Consider the following 16,435-nt stretch of genomic DNA (forward strand, 5'->3'; position numbering starts at 1 on the left):
GATTACTATTATACCATATGTTTTTGCACTTTGTTTTTTCAGTTCCCTGTATATATTTTCAACCTGAATTCCTCTTCCATTATCACAGTGACATTCGTCATTCTAAGCTTTCCAAACTTCAACCCACTCTTATTTCAGCCTGTTCGTGGGTGAAGCCCTGGTTTGAGGTTGCTTTTCCTTTCCCCCTTGTGGGTACATCGCTAAACTGCAACCAATTATTATTTCTACCTCTCAACTAAGTTAGCTCTTCCAACAGAAGCACTAGCTTTAACCTTCCTGTGAGGTTATTCGTTTTCCCAGCTCTGAGCTGTCCAGCTTAAACAAACTTTCTGCTGCCAAATAATAGTTCAGCACCAACTAGATGGGCTGAAGGGTGTGTTCCTGTGCTGTAGTGCTCGATGACTGGTCCCACTGCATCAGGTATCCATCAACTTGACACTTCTATCTTTCACATTTCACTAGCAAGGGCATTGCAGAGGTCATCAATCAGATCATCTCTTAACTCCTTAACCTGATCACTGAACCTCAGTGCTCTTCCTCCCAGTGTCATCAATTCTGGCAGTGCATACCAGCCTTGCTTTTTCCCCTTCCTCTATAAAATGTTTTATATTCTCCCTACGATAATCAGAATCAGAATCAGGTTTAATATCACCGGCATATGTTGTGAAATTTGTTAATTTTACAGCAGCAGTACAATGAAATACATGATAAGTACTTGAAAAAATGTATTACAGTGACTATATATGTCTATTGAATAGTTGTTAAAATAAGTAGTACTAAAAAACAGAAATAAAAAAAATAGTGAGGTAGTGTTCATGAGTTCAATGTCCATTTAGAAATCGGGTGGCAGAAGGGAAGAAGCTGTTCCTGAATTACTTATGTACCTCCTTCCCAAAAGTAACAATGAGAAGAGGGCATGTCATGGGTGGCAGGCATCCTTAATGATGGATGCCACTTTCCAAAGGCACCGGTTTTTGAAGATATCCTGGATACTATGGAGGCTAGTATCCATAATGGAGCTGACTAATTTTACAACTTTCTACAGCTTACTTTAATCTTGCGCAGTAGTCCACCACACCCCCCATGCAGCCAGTCAGAATGCTCTCCACATCACATTTATAAAAGGTTTTGAGGGTTTTAGTCGATAAAACAAATCTCCTCAAACTCTGAATGAAGTATAGCAGCTGCCTTGCCTTCCTTATAGCTGTATCAAGATATTGCATCCAGGTTAGATCCTCAGAGATATTGACACCCAGGAACTTGAAACTGCTCACTCTCTCCACTTCCGATCCCTCTATGAGGACTGGTCTGCCACACTCCCATACTTGTTAAAGAAATAGCTAAGTCTACTTGGGGCTGACTAGGTGCCCTGTTAAGAGCTCCTGATCCACATTAGATAGACCTAATTTGTTCGGCAATTTTACAGTCAATTTTATGCTATGCCAAATGTCCCAATATTACAAAGGAATGATGTAGTTGAATCTTAAATGCCCACTAAAATGATCTAGCAACCCTTTAATAACCCTTCAACAAGCCACTGCTATGTTGAAAGGATAAAACTAGATAGGCCACCAGTTTTGATCAAAACACAAATTCCAACCAAGTCCCAGCTTGATTTAGCTTGGAAAGTGCACCTCTCAAACATACGAGATCTGTGGGCCAGCTGTAAAACTGGCATTCAATTCCCGCCACTGTCTGTAAGGAATTCGTACGTTCTCCCTAAAACCAAATGAGTTTCCTTCAAGTGCTCTGGTTTCTTCCAGATTTCAAAGATTTTAATTGTTAGGATTAACGAATTGTGGGCATGCTATGGTGACAAAAGTGTGGCGATACTTGTAGGACCAGTACAATCCTAGCTGATTTGATGCAAATGATGCATTTCACTGCATGTTTTGATGTACAAGTGACAAATAAAGCTAATCTTTTACTTTCTATTTTTCCAACCAGAACTGAAGACAACACCAGCATTTTTTAATATAAAGATGTAGTACAACTTCTTTGATTTTGCACTCAATGGTTCTACTTGTGTAGCTCAGGACCCCATTTGTTTTTGTCACCACTCTCAGCATGTCCTGCAGGAAGTGGAGAGTATAGTGACTGGCTGTATCACAGCCTGGTATGGAAACACCAATGCCCTTCAATGGAAAATCCAACCAAAAGTAGTGGATATGGTCCAGTCCATCACTTGACCACTGACCACATCTACACAGAGCATTGTTGCAGGAAAGTAGCATCCATCACCAGATAACCCCACCACCTTAGTACCCCTCAACCATCAGGTTCTTGAGCAAAGTGGGTAATTCCACTCAACTTCACTTACCCCATCACTGAAACGCTCCCACAACCTATAGACTCACTTTGAAGATCTCTTTATCTCATGTTCCCAATATTTATTGCTTATTTACTATTATTTACTATTAGTTCTTTCTTTTGCGTTTGCACATTTCATTGTCTTTTGCACATTGGTTGAACACCCAGTTGGTGCAGTCATTCACTGATTCCATTATGCTTATTATTCTATAATGGATTTTGCCTTAGTGCCTGATTCTACTCCACACTCTGAGCCTTAAGCCCAGCAGTCGCCATTACATTAAGGCAACTAATGTACTGTAGAGTTTCGGCACTGCATTGTAACTGCATTCTAATCTTGTTAACCCCTTCTGGTAATATCCCATCCAGGACTCTGTCAGTTTGGTCAGTGGGACAAGCAAATCATTCCCCACCCACAGAGTATTTGCTGTCCAAGTTAGTTACATTCTTCCTTTCTGGTGACAGTTAGTCCTGACCCATCAGCTGACAGAAGGGTAAATGGTAGCTGGTGGGAGGTCCATTGCTTACATTTGACTTAAAGGAGTTGAGAGAACATTCAGGACACCAGGCACTGCCACCTCCCAGCTATGTAACCACGTGCTGTGATTGTTTCCCATCAGTGGGATAGATGTAGGATGTCGGCACAGAAGGCTGCAGAAACCTGGAGAAAAAAGAAGCAAACTGCAGGAGGAATTCCATGGGTCAGTCAGCATCTGTGCAGGCAGAAGAACAGTCAACGTTGCAGTCAAGATCCTTCCTTAGGATGTAGTGCAGTGGAACATGGGATGTTCCAGATTTTGCTTAATGGGAGTAACTTGATCAGAATCAGAATTAGGTTTCATATCATTGGCATATGTTGTGAAATTTGTTGACTTTACGGCAGCAGTACAATGCAATACATAGTAATAGGAAAAATGAATTACATTAAGTGTGTGTATGTATATTTAATAAATAAATTAGTGCAAAAATAGAAATTAAAAAAGTAGTGAAGTAGGGTTCATGGGTTTAATGTCCATTAAGAAAATGGATGGCAGAGGGGAAGAAGCTGTTCCTGAATCGCTGAGTGTGCAATTAAAGTTCAACCATTTTTCTACAGGTCAACCATAGTTCAGACTGGATAAAGCTAGCAGGATTTAATGGAGCAAGTAGGTGTTTTAGGAAGTCTGACAATTACTGTAACAGGTGTTATATTCCACATCTGATTAATTGTCCAACTTAAATTCACAGCTGACATCATGGCATGCATATCTAAATCACTAGTTCAGACCTCTGGGTTTCGAGTTCATTTACATCTACTGCACTGTTGTAGCAAACATTCCTACCCTCTTGTATCAATGCTCACGAAAAGCAGAAGACCAACCTTTTTTTATACCACGGTAACCGTGCTGGATACTGTCAATGCAGCACTGTCCTTTCCATGTGCTGCTGCCAGTGACGGAGAGAATCTCAGACAAGACAGACTTGATTTTCCTGCTCTTGTCCAGCATGGTAAAAGGCCACTCGAGGCAAGGAGCTTCAGAGCTTTTCTAGGACAAACCGCTGCCTGCAGTGGGTGAGCTTTGACAGTACAGTGAGAACTCCAACTTTCGTATCCAACCCCTGACATTTGATCCGTGTGACCTGATGCGCTCCGTACAGAAGCACACTTCAAAAAAAAATCAAATCCCTTTTTGTTTATAATCTAACAGCCGAAAGAAGATCCAAAAAAAATTGCACAGATTAAAAGAGTTTAGACAGATGTCCACCAGAAGTAGCCGGCATTTTTGATGTAGGTTAACACTTGCACAGTCTGCACTTTACAAGACAGGCGACACACAGCAACAACTGACTCTATGCAACTAAAATAGTAAACATGCAGCTGCCTGCCTAAATCCAATGAACACATGACTCTTCTTTTTTTCATTAAAAAGAAAGGTTTTTAATATACCCAAATCCATTATGTCCTCTCTTTATTCACTGAGTAACTCCACAGGTGTTTATCCCTTTTCCTTCCAGTCCTCTAGGTCTGCTAATCAGAGTTAATATAACTGTCCATACAGTGACTTGTCATCTGGGAAAGCACTGCATCTCAAACAGTCCCATGCTTGAAATAATCGTCTGAGTCAATATTTTGGCACAATCAGCCTTTATTTCTGCAGAATTATTTTAGCCAAGGTACAGATACTGCAGTAAGGGTAGATGGGGGGGGGGGGGGGGGTTATGCTTGGAGAAATGAAGATCAGCCAGGCTTTTTGATCTATATCAGAAGGTGCTACAGAAGAAGAGAATGGGGCTCAATTATACTGCCCTCCACAGCTGTTCTGTCTTAGCCTTCTACAATGAAGGAAAGAGCTTAAGAAGATAGGAGCTGAAGTCGGCCACTTGGGCTCCTCAAGCTCGTTCCATAATTCAGAAAGATCATGGCTAATCTATGGCAGCTTGAACTCCTCTCTTATGCCACCTCCCCACAGCCCTCACTCATTCAAATGCTTATCTATCATCGCTTCAATATTCCTAATAATTCATCCTGCACCTATGCTGGGGCACAGACTTCCAGATATTCAGCAGCCTCAAATTCCTACATACCTCGGTTTTAAATGATCAGCCCCTTTACTTTATAACTACATTCCCTCTTCTGACACTTTTCCAATAGTAAAACGTCAAGCTGTTTAGCATTTTATAGATTTGAAGGAGGTCACCCTTCATACCCCTTAAGTTTAAAGAAATAATCCAGATGGAGGAAAGGCTGCTGGAATGTGATTTAGGGGTAAGTGTTAAAAGAAGTCTCTACTCTTCAAGATGGCGTCAACGAACAACGTGACCAACAGCTACATCATGCAGACAGCTCACAAAGTTACTTATTTTACTTCTTCTTTCAAATATGATTCTACAACTAAGCTGGATGGGATTGAAACCTGTGATTGACATTTTGGGCGAATTGTGAGCGATCTGGTGCTTTGCTGACTCCGAGGGAGCTCAATGAGGTTTGGAGTGGAGTGTGCGACCTGGAGCCTGGAGACCACGATCAACTCCATTGCTTCTCTCTGGTGGAGGCATCCAGCAAGGCTGAGGTCGATGCAGACAAGAGCGGAGGAGAGGTGGGTGTTTGGGACAGTCTGCCTGTGTTCGACCAGTCTTCCTCTATCACTCGCTAGCTGCTGTCAGAGGAAAGTGCAAGAGTCTAGGGAATCCGTGTTATGAAGATTGATCGGCAGGGCTGTGGACTCATTTTGGGGACTTTAAAGTTCATTTTGAATGTGTTTCTGAATTCTGATTACTCTTTTTTTTGCTGTTTCTGAGCAGTTCGATCGGGGCAATCAATGCAGTCTGGAGCACTTTAGCCAAAATGACCCAGCAGCCTGCAGAGGGCTAGTGGCACGGCACTGAAATGAATTAAACTGAGTATTACTGGACTCCTGCTTTGATGTTTTATAGTCTATGTACTGTTTGCTCGCCGTTTGCCATTTACGCAATTTGTTCTTTGCATGCTGCGTGTTTGATGTTTTCTTGAATAGGTTCCATGGTGTTTCTTTGTTTCATGGCTGCCTACGGGAGGATGAATCTCAGAGTTATATTCTGCATACATACTTTGATAATCAATGTACTTTGAATCTTTTAATTTATCCAATTTGACCCATATTTGTTTTTTTTTAGGTTGATAATAATACTTTCAGGGATGACAGGAGTGTTCTGTTCTGAGGTTAAAGGACTGTGTAGGTGGGGTGGAGGAACAGGGCTTGCTTTTGCTGGTGGTGTTTAGTTGCTTGCTGTTTCTCGTGTTTTGCCGAGCATTTCTGGAATGCTACTTTGGCGCTGGAATATGTGGCAATACTTGCGGGCTACCTTCAGCACACCCTCGGGTATGTGGGTTATAAATGCAGGCCACACACATTTTACTGCATGTTTTTAAGTGCACATGATAAATAAATGTGAACCTTGAGTAAATAGCAACATTCAGCTTGGTATCATATTTAGTGGGAGTTTCACTAAAGTTAAGAAACTTCCCTTTCTTAAACTTGTGCAACACGGCACTTGATTCTTCCTATTCAACTTCAAGCTATCAACAAATTTTGACAATCTCAAGACTTGAATCAAATCTTTTCACTTATCTTCTGACTTCTTTTTGCTTCAGATGTGATTCTGCTGCGGTTGGAGCCTGTTATCTACATTCTGGTGGTGTGTTTTCAGGCCAACTGGACGATCTGGCCTGAATTCCACGAGGCTGCAAGTAAAGCCTGCATCATGGTGGCCAAGACAGGGCACAAGCCCACGATCAATTCCATCTCTCATGGATTGCATTGATTAAGTGCTGAGGAAGATTACAATCATGCGGGTGCAGAGGGGGAAGCAAGTGTTCAGCACCGTCTTACAGCCTCTCACTCGCTGGTGCTAGAGGAAGACATGCAGCGGTCTCTCTCTTTCCCTCCCTTGCTCACTCCTCTCGAGGGAAGGTTCTTGTGTTTGAGTGATCCCTCTCCCTCAAAGCTGTCGGAGGATGATGCTGGAGAAAGGTTTAATCACCGCAGTTTGTAAATTTGGACTCATTCAGGTTTATGCCGTTCTAGTTCTGGTCTCTCCTTATTTTGTTTGTTGCTACTTTTGGCCAATTTTTGAATCAGGGTGGCCTGGAGATAATATAATGAACACTGAGCTGAACTGAAATATGCCTGTTGATTTTGTGTTTTATATTCCACGCTTTTGCACTTTCTTTGTTGCGACTTGCACAATTTATTTTGCGCGTGGGGGGTGTTGATGTTTTTATTTGAATGGGTTGGTTCCATGGTTCGTTGTTTCGTGGCTATCTGTGGAGACAACGAATTTCAGGGTTGCATGCTGCAGACGTACTTTGAGAATAAATGCATTTGGAATCTTTGAAGCTCCTGATGAACGCTAATGAGCTGTCAGCCTTGTAATGATGATCACATAAAATACTGGTTCAAAGGCAGGGAGATGAGATAGAAGTGGCTACTCCAATACATCAGCCTGTCACTGGGATTAAACCTACACCAGTGAGAGCAATGTCAGTGACTACAGGGCTATGATACATCACCCGAGTCTTTCAATAAAAGTATTATATTTTTGATGACTTTAGAATGCGACATTGTGAGACACAGGATATGTTGCAACGTTTCAGACTGCATCACTGAAAACAACTGGGCTAATTTTATGATGTTTAATTTGGATGTGTTGCTTCTACCTATCACTACACCATGAGCACTAATATATCTAAATTAGGTGTGCAGGTAATGTTGCATTTGTGAAGCTAGGTAATAGAGCAGCAAGTTCGACATCTGCTTTTCACCTCAGTGATAATTCAAATCCAACCTTGAGATTTCAGAGAAATTTTCCTCCATGGGCTGACTGTGAAGATCCTGCCTTAATCTAGTCACAAAATACACAGGCCTACAGCATTCTAATCATCAGAATCAAAACCAGGTTTAATATCACCGGCAAATGTTTGTTGAGTAATAATTTGTTCACTACTAATTGGATTCACTCAAGACAATGGATCATCTAACAAAGAGATGGGGATAATTTATGACTGATAAAGTTTCAGGGTTTGATGTGGGCTGATGTACAATGTGAAGATAGGCAACATACTAGCAGAAGATTGTCTGTGAGCACTTTATGCTGGTACTGGATACCTCTACAGACTCATTCTAAGGCGTTATCATTCCACACACTGAGCACAGAATTTTTTTTTAAATGAAAAGAAATAGGAAGATTTAACTTTTCCTTTGATTTATTCATTCATTATTCAGCTAACCATATTTTATTCTTCAATCTCAGTATCTTTGCCTCTGTAGTAGACTATAACTCATAGGGAAAGTGTCAATTATTATTGTACTATCATTATTTTGAAGACAACAAAAATGTTTCAGCTGACCCTTAGCAAAGCTACACCCACATCTATAACTTCAAATACTTTTGAGAGATCACGCAGCAAATGTGCGTTCAGATGCAGCAATTGAAAAACACGCTCAGAAGCAGTCTCATCACCATCAGGGTGAAGCCAGCATCAAAATGGATCCAAAATTGCAATCCCCAGAAAACTTCAGATGGCCGGTGGTGTTGTGGCATCTGTCTCAGACTTTGAGGCGAATGGTCTCGTGTTTGAAACCGGCCAGATCCTTGCATGCTTTCCATCCATGCTGGGTTGAGCACGAGCTAGCAACCCAGCCTCGTAAAAAAAACTAAAATGTTGCCACCCGATGTACTACATAGCGCAAAGAGAAACAACAACAGAAAACTTCACCATTCAGACACAAAAGATTCTGCAGATGATGTAAACCCAGTCTCTCTCTCTCTCACACTCACACACACGCACACACACACACACACACACACACACACACACACACACACACACACACACACACCGTGCTGGAGGAACTCAGCAGGTCAGCCTGAAATGTTAACTCTTTATTCCCCTCCATTGATGTTGCCAGGCCTGCTGACTTCCTGCAGTATTTCCTGTGTGTGTCACTAAGAGGCCGATTCTATAGTACCAAAGTCTCAGGAAATTGCTCTAAGTATGACTTCCAATGTTACTTATCCCATGATCCAAATGAATTGCTTCTCAAAATGAGTTGGCTGTGATTGAGTGTTAACACAGCTGCAGCTTTGTGAATATAATGGTGATTAGCAATGTACTGAATGTACAATACTCCAATCACCACTGCTACATTGACAACTACAGAACATCCTGTTAGATCCAGTGTACCTGGTACAATATTTACCTTATTTACTCTGTAATTAGTCGTTCTCTCTGAAACAATTATTTATAAAACTTATTTCATGTGGTTTATAATGGAATAAGTTGCAATTATCACTGCTGGCTAAAAACGCTGCTATTGATTCTTATCAACTTTTTAAAAATTTAGAATTGTGCATCTGTTAACTTTGATGAGATTTCTCAACAAGCATGATGCAGCTACTTAATCAATTATTAAGCAGAAAGAAAAGTGAGCAACAATTTGAATTATTGACTGCATTTGATCCATTTAGTTCAAAAGTAGAGTCTATCAGAGATAACTTTAACGTCGAAATTTTAATTTTCATTATGTCTACCAAAATATACTCTCATAACTTCCTTATTGCATTCGCGTAACAGCTTCATAGTGCCAGCAGCCCGAGTTCAATTCCTGCTGCTGTCTGTAAGGAGTTTGTACGCTCTCCTTGTGACTGCATGGGTTTCCTCTAGGTACTCCGGTTTCCTCCCACATCCCAGAAACGTAAGGGTCAGTAGGTTAATTGCTCATGTTTGTGTAATTGGGTGGCGCAGGCTCATTGAGCAAGAAGTGCCTGTTACTGTGCTGCACCTCTAAATAAAATAAAATTAAGTTCTCTTTCCCCAGTCACTTAACACTCATGTTCATTTCCTCTTGACTTCCAAGGTTACATTTTGTGCGCCATTACTGATGGGAAACAAAGTCTATGCATGCTCATATTTAAACTGAAATTATACTTTCATAATAATGGAGCATACTTAGAAGTGGAAACGTTGCTTCTGGGTTTCACAATAATGCCTGCTGACATGCATTAACTCAGCTTTTCAGATCAGATAGTACCAGGGCACCCTATTTTTGAAGACTGGATTTGTGACACCCATGCAAGTCACTTCACACACTGCAATCCAACCTGGGTTAATACTTGGCTGCAGTCAACTCTTGGAATGTACTTCCTTCCGACAATACTTAACCAAAAGCCCATTTCAACAGAAACACAAGAAACCTTCAAACCCACTCCTCCCAGCACAGCCTTATGAAATACTGCCTACTATATTAGACTTATTTTCCAAGTAACTCATGTTTTTGGTGAATACTCGTGTTCCTTCTTTAATTGGTTTGCGAGAAATAAGGTTAAAATTCCAGCAAAATAAATCTGCATCACTTCAATGGTTTATCGTCTCGTTTTGCCATTTTAGTCAATGTTTTCCCAGTAATTTTGGGGTAAAAGTGCTACGGGTGTGTTGTTGTGCATTAAACTTTGTAAAATATTGGATGAAAATCTGAACAATTCAAAGTGACACTTTAATTCTTTGTGGGCTCACAGCATGTAAGGTGTCTGTACAAGTTATACAGTGCAGGTTTGTTTAAAAACGCAAACATGAGGAAATCTACAGATGCTGGGAATTCTAGCAACATACACAAAAAATGCTGGTGAACGCAGCAGGCCAGATGGCATCAATAGGAAGGAGTACAGTCGACGTTTCGGGCTGAGACCCTTCATTAGGAGTCCTAACAAAGGGTCTCGGCCTGAAACATCGACTGTACTTCTTCCTATAGATGCTGCCTGGCCTGCTGCATTCACCAGCATTTTTTGTGAATGTAGGTTTGTTAAATGTTTGATAATAGTGGCTGGATTCTTACACTAAGTCTGTTAAATGTTTGATAATAGTAGCTGGATTCTTTCTTAGCCTCAATGTACCAGTGGCCTGAGAACAAAACACCAAAGAGTTTATTTGTCTCTTATATCTCAATATGCTTGTTCTTGGGATTTCTCCTAGACTCATGGATTCCTAAGACGGATCCAGGTTAATTTCACAAGGCAGAATATGAAGTTCCCCTGACAACAGCGTTAATCGAGTGGTGACTAAGCCCTGAAACCTTTGTGGAAATCTTTGTAACTTACTACATGGTATATCATGTGGTTTATTTGTGCTTTCTGTTTCACGATAACAAATTGGGTTTAAGTTACTCTGTTGTGCTTGTACACTTACTGCCACACTTCCTGGACACGACATTTTTTTGAAGTCTTTTGGGTCTAATCAGCCCAGCCCATTACAACTGGAAACAGGGCCATACACCAGTCCACGTTCTGTGATTAATTTCAGCTCTACAAGTAACCCTCAGCCACCACTGAAACGAAGTCCAAACCTGACTAATTCTGCTTTAAGCCACTGAGTAATCCAAGCTCACTCCCCTAATGCTCCCCATAACTTTGAAAATGTCCTTTTAAAAAAGAAATCCCTGTATTCCATTAATTATCCCAACCCACCTATTTTCATGGGAATTTAATACACAAATTGATCAATAATTATAAAGCATATAAAACAGCTGTCAGTATCAACCACCCTTGACTGAAACAGTTTGCTGGACACTTCGGCAACTTACCCCCCCCCCACCACATCCCAATAGCTTTTCCAGCCGTTTATGCTGTCTTCCAGCCTCCTGTGATAGCAATATTTATTCCAATCAGGCTAGAAATCAAGGTTGTTCCAGAAAAGCTCTCAATATACTCTGTAAAAATATGATTCCAAAATTCTTGACCACACAGCTGAGCCATCCTCAGACAAGCATATAATCGGGGGGATAGCAAAAATATGGGAAGGAAATGAAGAGCAAAAGGCACAATGAAGATAGTAAAATATTCTACAAACCCTTAGAAAGCCCACAGATTTATTTTGGTAACATTTTTTAGCAAAATGAAAGAAAATAACTATTTCCATAACCAATACACACAAAATGCTGGAGGAACTCAGCAGGCCAGAAAAGAGTAATCAGTTGACATTCTGCGTTGAAGCCCTTCATCAGTGTCCTGAAGAAGAATCTCGGCCCAAAATGTCAACTGTTTACTCTTTTCCATTGACGTTGCCTGGCCTGCTGAGTTCCTCCAGCATTTTGTATGTCTTGCGTTGGATTTCCAGCATCTCAGATTTTCTTGTGTTTGTATTTCCTAAACCAACTGGGCTGGTTTTGAAAGTATTGATTATTTTCTCTTGATATAGTCATCAGAGGAGGAGGGGAGAGCTCTACACAGCCAGCACACACTGGGGAAATTCTGACCACCAGCCATCCCATTAGATCAGAAGATCTCTAGCTGCACAGAAATTGTTTCAAAAAAGAAACTACAGCTACAAACATTACAAAAAGTGAACAAGTACTCCGTATGGGAGCCATCTCCTGTGTGAAGCCCAGGGGGAAAGAGGGAGAGGCAGGTTCAGACTAAAAGGTCAAACTTATTGCTCGTGTCAGACAGCTCTCAATCAACATCGAAGAACCGAGTGGACAGTTGTGGAGGCAAAACTCTTACTTGAGCTGACAGCCTCCATAGGAATTCTGCCATTAATATTAGATGCTGAAAAAACATGGGAGTCCTCTTTCAGTAATTATCTCAAAGTATTTGTCAAGATCTGTATCCCACCAACAGGTGGCTGAAATTTGAGACGCATGCCTACTGCCCTGAGCCTGAGGGGTCAACAAAGGGAAATTCTGTAAAGCAGGATTATATCTAGATCAAAGGTAATGCAACAACAGGAGTACATGTACTCCAGTAGATGCCATTCAAGAAATTATGAAGCAGAATATTCAAATCCACTATGATTCAATATCCCAGGCAAGGCATGAGCCCATTTGTGTACGTCTCCATCAATATTTACTCTTTCTTGAGATCCCAAACATTCTCCAATCTCTTCTTTCTTCAAAAGAGATGGAAGCTGCTTTGAAATAAATATGTTGCAATATAACAGGTGATCTCAAACAAGTGGGCTGCTCGCCATTAGGTCAAATGCCCGTCATAAATGCTCAAGTCTACTAAATAAAGAGAAATTAGATGATCCTATTGCAGGTTCGCAACCAGTTCAGCTTGAAAAGAGAACATTTAATTTAATGCAACTGAGTCTGCCAGAAGAACTCAATAGGTCGAGCAGTATCTTTGAAAGGGGAAGAGACTGTCCATCCTCATTTGTTGCCCCTCCTTAAAGTTCAAAGTACATTTATTATCAAAGTATGTACACGTTATACAACCTTGAGATTTGTCTCCTAACAGGCAGCCACAAAACAAAGAAACCCAAAAGAACCCATTAACAAAAGACCGTCAAGCACCCAGTGTGCAGAGAAAAACAAATAGCATTCTGAACTAAAGTCCTCGAAGAGAGTCACCCCACTCCTAATGCTGCTCAGCCTGCTGAGATCCTGCAGCAGACTGTGTTACTTCAGATTCCAGTCTCTTGTACCTCCATATTTAAATTCAGCAATAGGTTAAACCAATTCAGACAAAATGGCATGACTAATATCAGCTCTGGCCTCTATCACGCTTGCTGCTCAACTGACTTCAAACTGCCAACTTATTTCCCAACCATGACGGCATTGATCCTTGGAACAAAAATCCTCAGGAATTGTTTACTTATTAAGCAGGATCACAGAACAATGCAGAGTTCCAGACTGTAACAGAGAGCCTAACCATATTAGGAAACCTCAATGCCAGTCGAAAGCACTTTTGCTCTATTAAAGATTTTGTCTAGTAAAGGTCTGAATTTTGCAATAATAAAGCCGCAAACATGAAAACTAATAAACCACAGGTTAGACTGTCTCTTCGTAATCTGATTGGCCAGGTGAGGAGTTTACAGAAACAGGACATCCTGCCTAATTCACTCATTCATTCTCAAGGGAGTAAGTAGGTTTGGGAAGGCATTTGATGCCTGTGACCATACCAATCCAAATTAGCTTCCCACCAAGTGCAAGGGGCTCACTTTATCACCACCAGGCCTGCCAACCTTCTAGAACAACAGAATTAAAAGTTTGGACAGATGTGCAAATCTGTCAAATCTCTCTCTCCTTCAAAAGGACCATCACTCTCTTATTAAGGATTTTATTATCCCTCATTAAAGAGCAGAGAGAGAGAGAGAGAGAGAGAGAGAGAGAGAGAGAGAGGAGAGAGATTTCAAACAAGAGAAAATCTGCAGGTGCTGGAATCCAAAGCAACACACACAAAATGCTGGAGGATTAGCAGGCCAGGCAGCATCTATGGAAAAGAATATAGTTGTTGTTGTTTTGGGCCAAGACCCCTCAGGAAGACTGGAGAAAAAAAGATGAGTTGGAGTTAGAAGGAGAGAGAGATTTGACAGATTTGCACATCTGTCCAAACTTTTAATTCTGTTGGCCAAAGCAAATTAGTTATCTTTCAGTGATCCTGGAAGGGCTCAATGCCTTAATGATGCCAGGAACTTACTTTGCACTAACTAGGGCAAAGGCTCACACAGAATCAAGAAAAATAATCGCCGGCCAACTGGTTCTATTTAATGCTGCCAAAGAAAACATTGATATAAAGTCAATTCAATTGTATTTCCTCTCTTTGTTCAAGGAGGTTAGAGAAATGATTTTCTTGTATAAGAGTCTACCTGATGGGGATTCAAACAAAATTTTTACCAAAGGAAACTGGATGTGTACATTCCATCCTTTATTAGATCTCCCTGTTCTACCCTTTACTAATCCAACACCTCACACCAGAGGCTGTGATTCTGGTACTAGAGTCTGCAAACACTGGAGACAGCACCCTGGCAGGTTGGAGAAGCAGCATCTTATATTCCGTCTGGGTAGCCTCCAAACTAATGGCATGGACACCAATTTCTTAAGCTTCTGATAACTGCCTTCACCCCACCCCCCCTCCTATTCCCCATTCCAGCTTTCAACTTATCTCCGTATCTGCTCAACACCTCCCTCTGGTGTTCCTCCCACTCCCCTTTCTTCCATAGTCTTCTGTCCTCTCCTATCAGATTCCCCCTTATCCAGCCCGTTAAACTCTTTCTCCAACATTTTATGTGTGTTGCTTTGAATTTCCAGCATCTGCAGATTTTCTCATGTTCCTGGTAGCTAGTCTATTTAGAGCTATTAAATTTTATCTATTTTAATATCTTCCCTTATTTTTCCATACTCCAGTCAATGCCTTACTGACCTAATTTCTCCTTATCCATTAACCTTACCATCCTTAGAATCAGTGAAGTTTTGCTGCACTTCCATAGCAAGAACGTGTGACTAGTGGAGACCATGTAGCTACTGATGCAGCCTTAAAAATGGCATCAGAGATTTATATTGTAAAATAGTTGCTTACATGTAATAAAAAATTGACTAAAGGTCTATATTCTTTGACAGAAGACGAGTGACCTTAGAGGTAATAACTAGATTGACATCTAAATGCTTCCACTGGTGGAAGAACCTCAAATGAAGTTTCAGTTACAAGATTGGCAATAGCTTAAACATGTAGAAACTCCATCTTGTAGAAAGGGGCTGAACCTCTAGAATTCTTTACCCCAATGGGTCTGCACTGTGATTTCCTGTAAACTCTGTATGTTAAGGAAATACAGGTTAAAAGAAAATAAAAATTACTTGTCACAATTTCCATGAGAGTGAATTTTATTCCCGATCTCAAATTTTTGGATAGCGATATTTGAATGTTTGTAAGGGTGAATTTCCATTACCTGAACAGCCTTAGCACAGGGGTCACCTGTATTATAAGCCACTCTCATTACACCAAAGGAAGCAGCACACCTAGCCACCTCTGGCCAGAAACAAATCCATTCTTATTTATCTAAATGTTTCCATATGCCTTTATAATATATCAAATTCCTTCTTAACCTATCAAATGGTGAAAGGTTTTGATAAGAGTGGATGTGGAAAGGATGTTTCCTATGGTGGGAGAGTCTAAGACCAAATGACATAGCCACAGAATAGAGATAAGGAGATATCTCTTTAGCTAGAGAGTAGTGAATCTAGAATTCGTTGCCACAAGTGACTGGGAGGCTTTATGTATATTTAAGGCAGAAGTTGATAGGCTCTTCATTGTTCAGGGCATGAAGGGATATGGGGAGAAGATGGGAGATTGGGGCTGAGAGGAAAATTGGATCAGCCTTGATGAAATGGCAGAGCAGACTGAATGGGCCAAATGGCCTAATTCTGCCCCTGTATCTTATGGTCTTATCTATTTTCATTTTGCCAAAGCAGTTTATGAATATTGAAAGTGATGAACTACAGTGGATGACATTGAAATCAGGAGCTGTTTAATGCATAATTAACATCACCATCTCCAGTTCTGAAAGGTCATTAACCCAAATGTTAACTGATCTTATTTCCACAGATGCAGTAAGCATTCCCAGCATTTTGTTTTCTGTAAGAATTTCCGGAAATATCTGGAAGGTAAAACCCAAATCACAGTAAAGCGGTATGTAATTAGTCAATATAGGAACCTGTGAAAGAATCTATCATCTGAATAAATTATGGAAAGTAGTAAATACTGTCCAGATCTTGAACAAGAAATTATATAATTAGCTAAGATTAAAATATATGCAATCAACTGCAAGCATTGACGTGCTAAAAAAAAATGTTTTACTTGTAATGAAATGATCTGGTCCCTGCACCAAAATTGACCC

General features: G+C 40.7%; 1 protein-coding gene across 9 annotated transcripts in view; it reads right to left on the minus strand.

Annotated features, from left to right (window-relative positions):
- LOC132383017 (myocardin-related transcription factor A-like) overlaps window positions 1-16,435 on the minus strand; it is a 216,309-nt gene that overhangs the window by 114,276 nt on the left and 85,598 nt on the right. The gene's annotated exons all lie outside the window — the stretch shown is intronic.

The sequence above is a fragment of the Hypanus sabinus genome, chromosome 29, assembly GCF_030144855.1.
Source record: "Hypanus sabinus isolate sHypSab1 chromosome 29, sHypSab1.hap1, whole genome shotgun sequence".
NCBI classification, from domain to species: Eukaryota; Metazoa; Chordata; class Chondrichthyes; order Myliobatiformes; family Dasyatidae; genus Hypanus; species Hypanus sabinus.